Source organism: Neltuma alba, unplaced genomic scaffold (genome assembly GCF_004799145.2).
Source record: "Neltuma alba isolate B1F8T4 unplaced genomic scaffold, ASM479914v2 tig00005422_pilon, whole genome shotgun sequence".
Taxonomy (NCBI): domain Eukaryota; kingdom Viridiplantae; phylum Streptophyta; class Magnoliopsida; order Fabales; family Fabaceae; genus Neltuma; species Neltuma alba.
Window position 1 is genome coordinate 30033 of NW_021634106.1, and position 10330 is coordinate 40362.

The window sequence follows — 10330 nt, forward strand, 5'->3', positions numbered from 1 at the left end:
TGTTCCATTCATTCCACTTTTGAAATTATATTTACATTACAGACTAGATCTCGTATTTAAAACCAAAAGTAATACATCATACATATAGAGCTCACATAGAGATGCCAAAGGTATATTTCAATTTTTTATTTATTAAAGACGTCAGTTTTAACACTTGAAGCTATAATTAAAAACACCTGGAAATGGCATTAGATAATCCATATGCAATTAGAATTCCACTTCAAAATTAGCTAATTTTTTAGTTGCTTGTAATGTCACCAACTACAACTCTTCAATTCACAGGATCAATCAAAAGGCCTCTTCTTTAGCAGGAGGTTTCATTTCCCTTGTGAAAAGCTTGAACAATGATTCAGAGCTCTGAGGAGCGATTGGCATATTCTTGAACCAATGCCCCAAATAATGATGGCCTCTGAAGCAACTTGGAAGGTTTATCAAATTCTTTCGCTCGCCCTATCATAACGAAACACAAACTTACTTTAGGATTATGCTACATGTAATCACACACACACACACACATCCACTACAACAAGAATTAATCTAATGGTAGTTAGATTAGACTAAGTTTGAATCTCGACTTTATGTAAAGTGAGGAGAGATGTAGACACAAATGAATGGTTTTAGACTTATAAGACCCGTGGAGCTCACTACATACCCTCCCCTTCACAAAGACTAAATGACACAAAACTCTCTTGAACTTTATCTCGTGTAAATAACCTTCCCAGTCTTTAAAACCTTACAAGAACTTTTATATTTATAAAATTGATAGTTCCGAATGATCTGCACATACTTGAGAGTTTAGGGGGATTTATTATTAAGTTTTAAAAGTTATGGGAGTTATTTGCAAGGAAAATAACAGAAAAAGACCGTAAAATTTACAAAATCCCAAATCAAGAATTCTAATAAAAATTATTGTTATTTGCAAGTTAATGTCGTCAAAATCTATTGAAATATTGTAACGAATCCTGATTTGGGATTTATAATTTTCACAGTCTTTCTCTGTTATTTTCCATTACTTGTAGACGTTTTAAGCTCAGAAAAATTTCAAACAATTTAACCCTTTATAAGACACAAGGATCCCCAAGCTTTAAACTTGTTAAAATGTCAAGTGTTGTGAATGAATGAATACCTGCATCTATGACGAGAACCCTATCACAGTCCATGACAGTTGGAATTCTGTGAGCAATGCTAATGATGGTGCAGGCTGCAAAGTCCTCTCTGATGATCTTCTGAATCACAGCATCAGTTTGTGAATCCACAGAAGCCGTTGCTTCATCCAAGAACAATAGCCGGCTTCTCTTCAGCATCACTCTCCCCAAACACAGTAACTGCCTCTGCCCCACACTCCAATTCTCCCCATTATCAACCACTGTCACAGTTCAATAACACAACAATCCTAATGATCAATTCAAGGAAAAAAGAAAAAGTGAAATTTAGAAGGAACTCCTAAAATCATATGAATCTTTCAAACCTAAAGAGTCCAGTTTCTCTGGCTTGGAAGCCACGGCATCTTTTAGCTGACAGCGTTCCAAGCTCTGCAACAAAGAAAGCAGACACGGTGTTCGGATTAGCATATTTTAAATGATTTTACACTATGTGAGGTAAGTATGTGAGAAGAGTTTTGTTTCAAATACGGGCCATTAAGATGAAAACTAGATGATTGAATCACCTTCCATATGTCCTCATCTGAATATTGACCCGTTGGATCAATGTTGCTCCTAACTGTGCCCTCAAAAAGAACAGGCTCCTGGGGGATGATTCCGAAACGAGACCTGAGATCGTGGAGGCCTAATGCGGTTATGTCGATGTCGTCGATGATTATTCGGCCTCCTGAAGGTTCTACTAGCCTGAAGAAAACTAGGATTAAAGTAGATTTTCCACTTCCTGTTCTTCCAACAACGCCAATCTTCTCTCCCCCACTAATGCTCAAGTTGAGGCCTTTAAGAACCAAAGGAGTATTGGCACGGTACCTAACCTGTTTGCCAGATAATAGTCATTACCATAGGAAACAATAGAGCATTAAAATGCAATTCGAGTTAGCCGGTCGAGTTGACCGGTCAGACCGATAAACTGATGAACCCACCCCTAGACAATCCACTCAAGAATTTTGAACAGGTGCATTGGATTTGTAGTTTCTCCTTAATAAAGCCTAAAAAACATTATCCTAAGTTGCCAAAAGATAACAGTCATTCACATTAGCACCTTAATAACTTTGTTTTATAGGATTATGTATGATTTATACATGAATGCTCAATTAACTCATGAATTAATTCATTTTTATTTAAAAATTATTCCTTTCAAAATTATATATGAATACTATTGTATATTTTAATTAAATTATATTATTTTAATCATGATGGGTTAATCCTGGTTCAATCATGATTGAACCTCTAACTATTGAACCACTGTCTCAACTAGTTCAATGACCGATATGGTTTTCAATGCCTAAAGACTAGATTGCATATCAAACAAGACTAAGAACTTGTTTTATAAATAACATTTTTTTTTTGGGTCAGAAAACATATATTTATCAAGTCAGCTTTATGTACGTTCATGCTTTAAGCATATAACACTGAATATAAGGACAGTAATCAGAATGTAAACAAAATTTCATTGTAAAATATAATCAGTTTGGTCATATAAAAGCTACCTGCAAATCTTTGATGTTAACATTGCCATGGGTAGGCCAATTCGGAGGAGGTAGGCGATCTTTAATACGCCATGCTGCTTCAGATGGAATTCTTGTGAACTGCTTAATCCTCTCCACAGATACCATTTTGTTCTCAATGAAGCAACTCAAATATATGGCCGAGAACAACATAGCATTCAGAGACAACCCATAAGAGAGGGATAAGCCAACGTTTTCTACATCATGCAACAAAAAGATCCAATTACTCTATCATCTCAATAACATTTTGACAGAAAAGAAAAATCTTTGGTCTATAACTTTTTCTCGAATAGAGGATTAAAAATACCTGGTTTTATGATATTGCTGGGTAATATAATCATGAACATAGTGGAAATACAAAAGACCAAGCTTCCGAGCAATTCTAAGCGAAAACCCAACCACTCATTGGAACCATTGTTGTGGAAATCCATCCGCAGATTTTCATTCACTCGTTTAACATTTTCTTCACAAAAACTCCTCTGCTTTCTGAATGCACGAATTGTCATGACCCCAGAAATGCTTTCTGAGAAATGATGAATCACAGGTGCTTTTGTTATTGAATCCAGCCGAGTTAATTCACGAGATGAAGAAAGGAAATAACCCTGCAAGATTAAGTATAGAACCAAAGTTATTAAGGTAAAAAAAATGATACACACATGTTTGGGAATGAACATTCGCCATTTGACAAGGCAATCATATCATACCCGATACCATATGTTCAACCAAATCAGAGGAATCAGCAAGAAAACTGTTGGCCAAGAATTCTGACATGTCACAATGAAGATGCCAAGTACTGTGATGTACATGGAAATCACAATACCCAAAAAGAATGGGAGAAACACATCAACATTAGTCTGATCAGTGGATGCCTGCATAAGGAAAATTAAAGTCAATACAAATATCTAGTGTTTTGATTTGATTAGCTTTTTTTCAAGTGATTTTAAGTTGTATGAGATAAGGATGTGAAAGGAATTATCTCCTAAAGCGCAAAAAAGTTTTTTTTTTTAAAATTGATTATGGGGTTTTGCAACATCCATATGGATTAGGTTCTTTCTTAGTACTAGCTTGTAACATGGCATCCTTGACCTTTGAGTACTTACCCGACTTAAGATTCTTCCAGAAGGCGTGGTATCAAAGAAAGACATGGGTGCATGAAGGATGCTATCAAGAATCTGAGAGAAGAAAATTTGTGCTGTCTTAAGCCCCAAGATGGTGACAGAGAAGGATCTAAATATCACCAAAACAACTGAAACTGCCGCGATAATGGCATAGATAGAGATAAAAGGAGACGGGTTAAAGACTCGAGCTTGCTCTTCGGAGGTTTCATATGCCAGCCAATAATCACCAACCATTGAAGATGCTTGCCATATCAAAGAAATTAGAATTACTCCTGTAATGCCCCACCATCCATAAGCCTCAGTACAATACAGTTTATAAATATGCAGGCTCACTTTGCCAGTTTCCCTCTCTTCATCTTTGATGAGTTTAGAATTTTCCTTGCCAGTCTTGGGCTGGTCAAGAGAATTGCTTTCACCATTGGTCTCTCTGAAAGTAGAAGCTGGCTTTGGAGATCTGGGAGATTTGGCTGGTCTTGGGGAATTTTCACCAGGCAACTCTTTACCTTGCTCTACAAGTTCCATTGAAGTCTCATGTGCTGCAACCAGATCTCTAAAATCCAGTCCAGAATTTAACAGATCATTATACTTGCCCGATTCGACTATCATTCCATCTCTCATCACCTTTAAAAGCAAAACATTATATCAATATTTTCATTCCTCTCTGAGTCAAATTCAATGTTGAAAACAATAATAAAGAAACCTACCATTATAAGATCAACATTATGCAAGAAGTCTACTTGGTGTGTCACAAGAATAATAGTCTTGGCTTTTAGAGCTCCCCTAACACATTCCTGTTTAAAAAGTCATTGGATTTGAACTTAGAAAAATGCCATAACAAGAAGAATGTTTATATAGTAAGTGACTAATAAAAAATAGCTTGAGTTTGAGAATACCTACCTTGAATATAGCAGAGCCAGTATGAGCATCGACAGCGCTAAAGACATCATCGAGAAGATAGATATCACAGTCTTGATATACAGCCCTAGCAAGCTGTATTCTCTGCTTCTGTCCCCCACTAAGGTTGATGCCACGCTCTCCAATCTCTGTCTAATCCCCATCTTCCATCATTTCCAAGTCCTTGTCCAAACAACAAACCCTCACAACTTCATTGTACTTCTGTCTGTCCATTGGTAATCCATACAGGATGTTGTCCTGAATCGTCCCATTTTGAATCCATGATGTTTGAGCTACATACGCTGTACTCCCACAAACTCGAACCTAACACAAACAATAACAGAATATTTGATTATTTGTTAACTTTCTGTTAGGCTTGTCAGCATTTAATATGATCATTTGACGTACTCCTCCAATCCTCAATATAAGACCTATTTAACTAATTTGATTAGATTGAAAAAGTTAAGTAAATTAATTAATTATAAGAAATATGACATGTTTTTTCTCAAATAACATAATCATCTTTATTCATATCCTCCCTCTCTTTTCTACTTGATCATGGTTGAGGGACTATTCATAAGGACAATTTAGAAAAAACTAATAAATATGAGAAATAATATTATATTTAGGACTAAAATCAACTCAAAAATTAAGTCTTATATTAAGAACAGGAAAAGTATATTTATATGTACTTTTTCTGCAATAACAGAATCTTTTCAGTTCCCTATTTCCTTTTGCTTTGGCCACACAAATATATATCAATAACTCTATTAAAGTTGTAACATCATGGTTCCTTCTCATCAAGAAAACAATACCTTGCCAGAAACCTTGTGCATCTCCCCAAGAATTGATGCTAGGAGAGAAGATTTTCCTGAGCCGACGGTGCCAACAATGGCGGTGAGATCGCCTTTTCTGATGTTCAAATTAATGTTCTCCAAATCATAATCCGTTTTACTATCATCATCATCCCAGCTAAAGGTGCCATCTTTCACCTCTACCGCCGTTTGTCCATCGCAGCCTTCCTCTCTCTCAACTGAATTGTCTGATAATTCCTTGCTCATCATATACCTATCCAACCTCCCAAGTGATATCATGGCTTGTGAAAGAGAGATCATTGATTGTGGGAACGTCATAATAGGTTCCTGCAATATTTTAAAGATTGTTGTTGTGGTGAAAACCGTGCCAGCATCAAGTCGAACTCTGAGCAAAATTGCTGTCCCAAATGTTAGAGTTGAGATCAACAACGGTGTGCTCCACATCACAATAATATTCCCAGAAATTGAATACATAAACTTAGAAAGCCAGCTGAATTCTGATTCACGAAAACCCATAATCCTCTTATTGAAATGCTCTTCCCATGCTTGGAACTTGATCACTCTCATGTAATTTAGCATCTCATTAACAGCTTTCATTCGCGAATCGCGATTCTTCATCACGTTGAACTGGAAACGGTTGTTTCTTCGAGTTACAAATACCACAAACACAAGAACACACAAAATTCCAAGTAAGGCTGTGACGACTGCAGCACCTAAGTATTTGTACAGCAGAAATAAGGCAATTCCAACTTGAAATGGCATCATCCACACAGCATGAAGCTGCCACATCATATCAGAAAGTTGTTGTGCATCCACAGCCATATAATTCACAATAGTTCCAATACCATGGTCTTGTCTTGCCGAACAAGACAACCTTAACCCTTTCTTGTACAATGATGTAATAAGAGAACATCGGATAAGCATTCCTAGCTTCTGAGAGTTGAAGTTGAAATGATGAGCGGCTAAAACTTCCATGAATTTTGCAACCAAAAGGATTAACACCAAGTAGTACCCTTCATAAACAGAGCTTCTCTTACCCGCTGTGAAATCAACAAAGCTTTGGATAAGAACTGGACCTACGAACATAACACTGAGTCGAACAATAGCAAGGAAAGCAGTGAATGCTACTTCCTTCCAGAAGCATCGAAGAAGTGTGATTAGAACAGGATGCTTCGATCTTTCTTGTGGCTTAGGCCATTTCTGTTCGAACAAAACTGACATTCTTTCGGCTCTATGGTCTGGAGAAAGCGATGGGACTTCATCAATCTTCAAAGGCGACTTGTAACCTTTACTCAACAATGGATTTATCCATAGCCAGAAGGCTTTGGATGCCAACGAAGCTGAGGCAAAACCAGTCACGTTCGATTTGATATGAGTTTCCCCATCAATTAGCGATTCAGTTTCGGGTGTGAAACTGATCCCAGTAGATCCTTTAATGGCAACAAGAGAGAGAAAAAGAGAAAGAGGGAAGGAGATGAAACAGACAGTATCATCATTCCTACAGTCATAGCCTGCTTCAGTTTCTTCCACAGAGACCAAACGAACAACCCCAGAAATTACGAACAAACAAGTGACTACGAAGTTCACAATCCAAAAGATTCGAAGTGGAATAGGATGAGAAACAGCTTGGAATCTCTTTTCGTGAATGATTAAGATTGCAACAATCGCATGAGTCACGGCTTGAACTAACCAAAACAATCCATCGACTTGGTTGTTTCTGACAAATCCCAGAACACACGCAACAACGTAGGATATAGTCAAAACAACCGTCACAATTAGAGTTAGCTTAAACCACGTTGTTGTTCTGATGAAATCTCTGTTATGTCTGATAAGGGGCTTGCCAAGTTCAGAAGCTGACTCTCTGCCATTAGAGGCGAACCTGGAACAGAGCTTCTTGACGGCAAGCACGAAGAGTACGAAGATGAGTAAAACATCAATGGCGGCCATGAGAGCTCTCTGAGGACATGGAGAGAGGAAGACAAATTCGAGCCATTGAGTCAACGTACCACCTGGGACTTGTTTCCCTGGGGAAGAACAAGAGAGGGAAGTGATCCAGCTTGCAGAAAAAGGCATGTTTCTGCCAAAAAATCTCAGCTTTAAACCAAATGTGTTTGATATCTTCTATATCCTCATAGATCCTTGTTTCTCTGTGACAAAAACGAACAAACCAGAGTGAATAATGAGGAATATGAAGAAGATATGAACAGGGATTAGAAAAACGACTTTGAGAAGAAAACTCACAAGACAAAATAACAGAAAGAGAAAACGGAGAGAGAGAGAAAAAGTTTGAATAGCAGAGATAGAAAAGCCGCGGAAAGATAAGAACTTCAATTCTCTCCACTACCTTCCCATCTTCTTTCCCTCCACTATCATTCTTTTCTCTTCATAACCGTTGGATTAAAATTTCAATGGTCTAGATTTAACGTCGTATAAAAATAATGTTATTAAAAAATAAATAAATAAATTTAAACTGTTAAAATCTGGTTTGAACAGTTTACAATTGTAATAAAAAAAATTTTAAAAAAATTTACTCTATAATAACAGTCTATGAACTGTTCAGATTAGATTTTAACAGTTTAAATTTATTTATCTATTTTTTATCATAATATTTATTTTTATAAAATGTTATAAAATATTAAGTCTGAACTATTGGAGTTTTGATCTAATGGTTATAAAGAGAAAAGAAAAGTAGTGAAGGGGAAGAGGATGGAAAAGGTAGTGGAGAGGATCCAATTCCGAAAGATAACAAGCGTTGAGGACATTATTATCATTCCAGCCTTTTGAGGCCTTCCACAGTCTTATAAAGTTCCTCAAATCTTGCTCAGAAAAAGTCGAACTAAAATCTAGGAGGAAAAAACAGAACAACAAACAAAATCAAACATATTATCCACAGCAAAAATATAGGAACAGGGTTTACCGAAAACAAAAAGGTACTCAAAGGATATGGAGATTGGAGAGAGAGCAAACCATAAATTCTGAGAACTACAAAGTAGAAAGCACGCAAATGCACAGTTAGAAAATTTGAAAATGCATTTTTTAATTAATAAAAAGAATCCAACAAGGCGGCGTCAAAAAGACTCGTTATTTAGTGCGAGAAGACACATTATTTGGTGCTAGATTATGCTCAAAGGATCAAAAACATAATCAATCTAATAATAACAAATAATAAATGAATAAAGAATATATAAATAAACTTAAGAACTGAGACAGTATACGTTTGACAAGTCTTGGCCACAAGTTTCCACGGAAGAGAACGAGAACCAGGCTCTGATGAGCGATGACAAGGCTTTCTCCAGGGAAGGGAGAGAGTGGAAGAGAGGTTCGAGGTAGGTGGGCCCCACCAAGAGAATTTCTGCAATTTTTTATGGGTTAAGGTGCACCCAGCACCTCCAAGTATTTTGCCAGGTGCACCCAGTGGCCTGAAGTAATTTATGGTGCAATTTTGCCCTCAAAGTAATTAAAATGGTGCACCGGTATCCCATGCTAACAGATCTGTTAGTTTGACCGTTAAATTGATGAGTCAGCACAAGTTTGACCAAAATAATCTGAAGTGGCATGTCTAATAAGCAGGTGACGTGGAATTTTTTCGGGGTTAAGGTGCATCCAGCACTCCCAAGTATTTTTTCAGGTGCACCCAGTGGCCTAAAGTAATTAAAATGGTGCACCGGTATCCTATGCTAACAGATCTGTTACTTTGACTGTGAAATTGATGAGTCAGCACAAGTTTGACCAAAATAATCTGACGTGACATGTTCAATAAGCAAGTGAAGTGAAATTTTTTTCGTCTGTCACTGCTTTGTTTTCTCTATTTAGTAAATGCTCTCTTCGGCTCTTGGAATTTTTTTAGAGTAAGAAATTTTTCAGAGATACTCTTCTGGTCCTATTTATAGGGTAGAGAGAGAAGATATTTTTTTGTCCTATTTATAAGGCACTGAGAGAAATTTTTTATATGAATGTACAAATTTACCCCTCATTTATTATTGTATTGACTTTGTTTACATGAGATATAATGTATATTAAATAGGGATAAAGTTGAAAAGTTATTAAAATTTAAATGAGAGTTAATGAAATTTAAGGTTTTCCTTGGTGTGTGTGAAACATGCTGGAAGTACCTTATAAATAGGATCAAATGAGTAATATTCAGACAAAACAATGAAATTAACAAGAAAAGTCATGTCACCTGCTTATTAGACATGCCAGGTCAAATTATTTTGGTCAAACTTATGCTGACTCATCAATTTCACAGTCAAAGTAATAGATCTGTTAGCATAGGATACCGGTGCACCATTTTAATTACTTTGAGAGCAAAATTGCACTATAAATTACTTTAAGTCACTGGGTGCACCTGAAAAAATACTTGGAGGTGCTGGATGCACCTTAACCCCGAAAAAATTCCACGTCACCTGTTTATTAGACATGCCACGTCAGATTATTTTGGTCAAACTTGTGCTGACTCATCAATTTAACGATCAAACTAACAGATCTGTTAGCATGGGATACCGGTGTACCATTTTAATTACTTTGAGGGCAAAATTGCACCATAAATTACTTCAGACCACTGGGTGCACCTGACAAAATACTTGGGGGTACTGGGTGCACCTTAACCATTTTTATTCTGAATTCTGGTGCCTAAGCTGAGAATGGGAAAAAGCACGAAGTGGAGAAATAGGGCATGGGGCAGAGGCAGGGGTACGTAGTACAACCCTTCTTCCTTTCCATGATAAAGAGGTTCATTGATTATTTTTTGCATAATTTTTCACTGTACATATTAAATATAAATTAAATCAATATTACATATTTCTATTTCTAATATATTGAATAAATGAGTCCTAATAAAT

General features: G+C 36.6%; 1 pseudogene; it reads right to left on the reverse strand.

Moving 5' to 3' along the window:
- Positions 1-161: 161 nt before the first annotated feature.
- Positions 162-8540, reverse strand: LOC114747720 (ABC transporter C family member 14-like; annotated as a pseudogene).
- Between the last annotated feature and the right edge of the window lie 1790 nt (positions 8541-10330).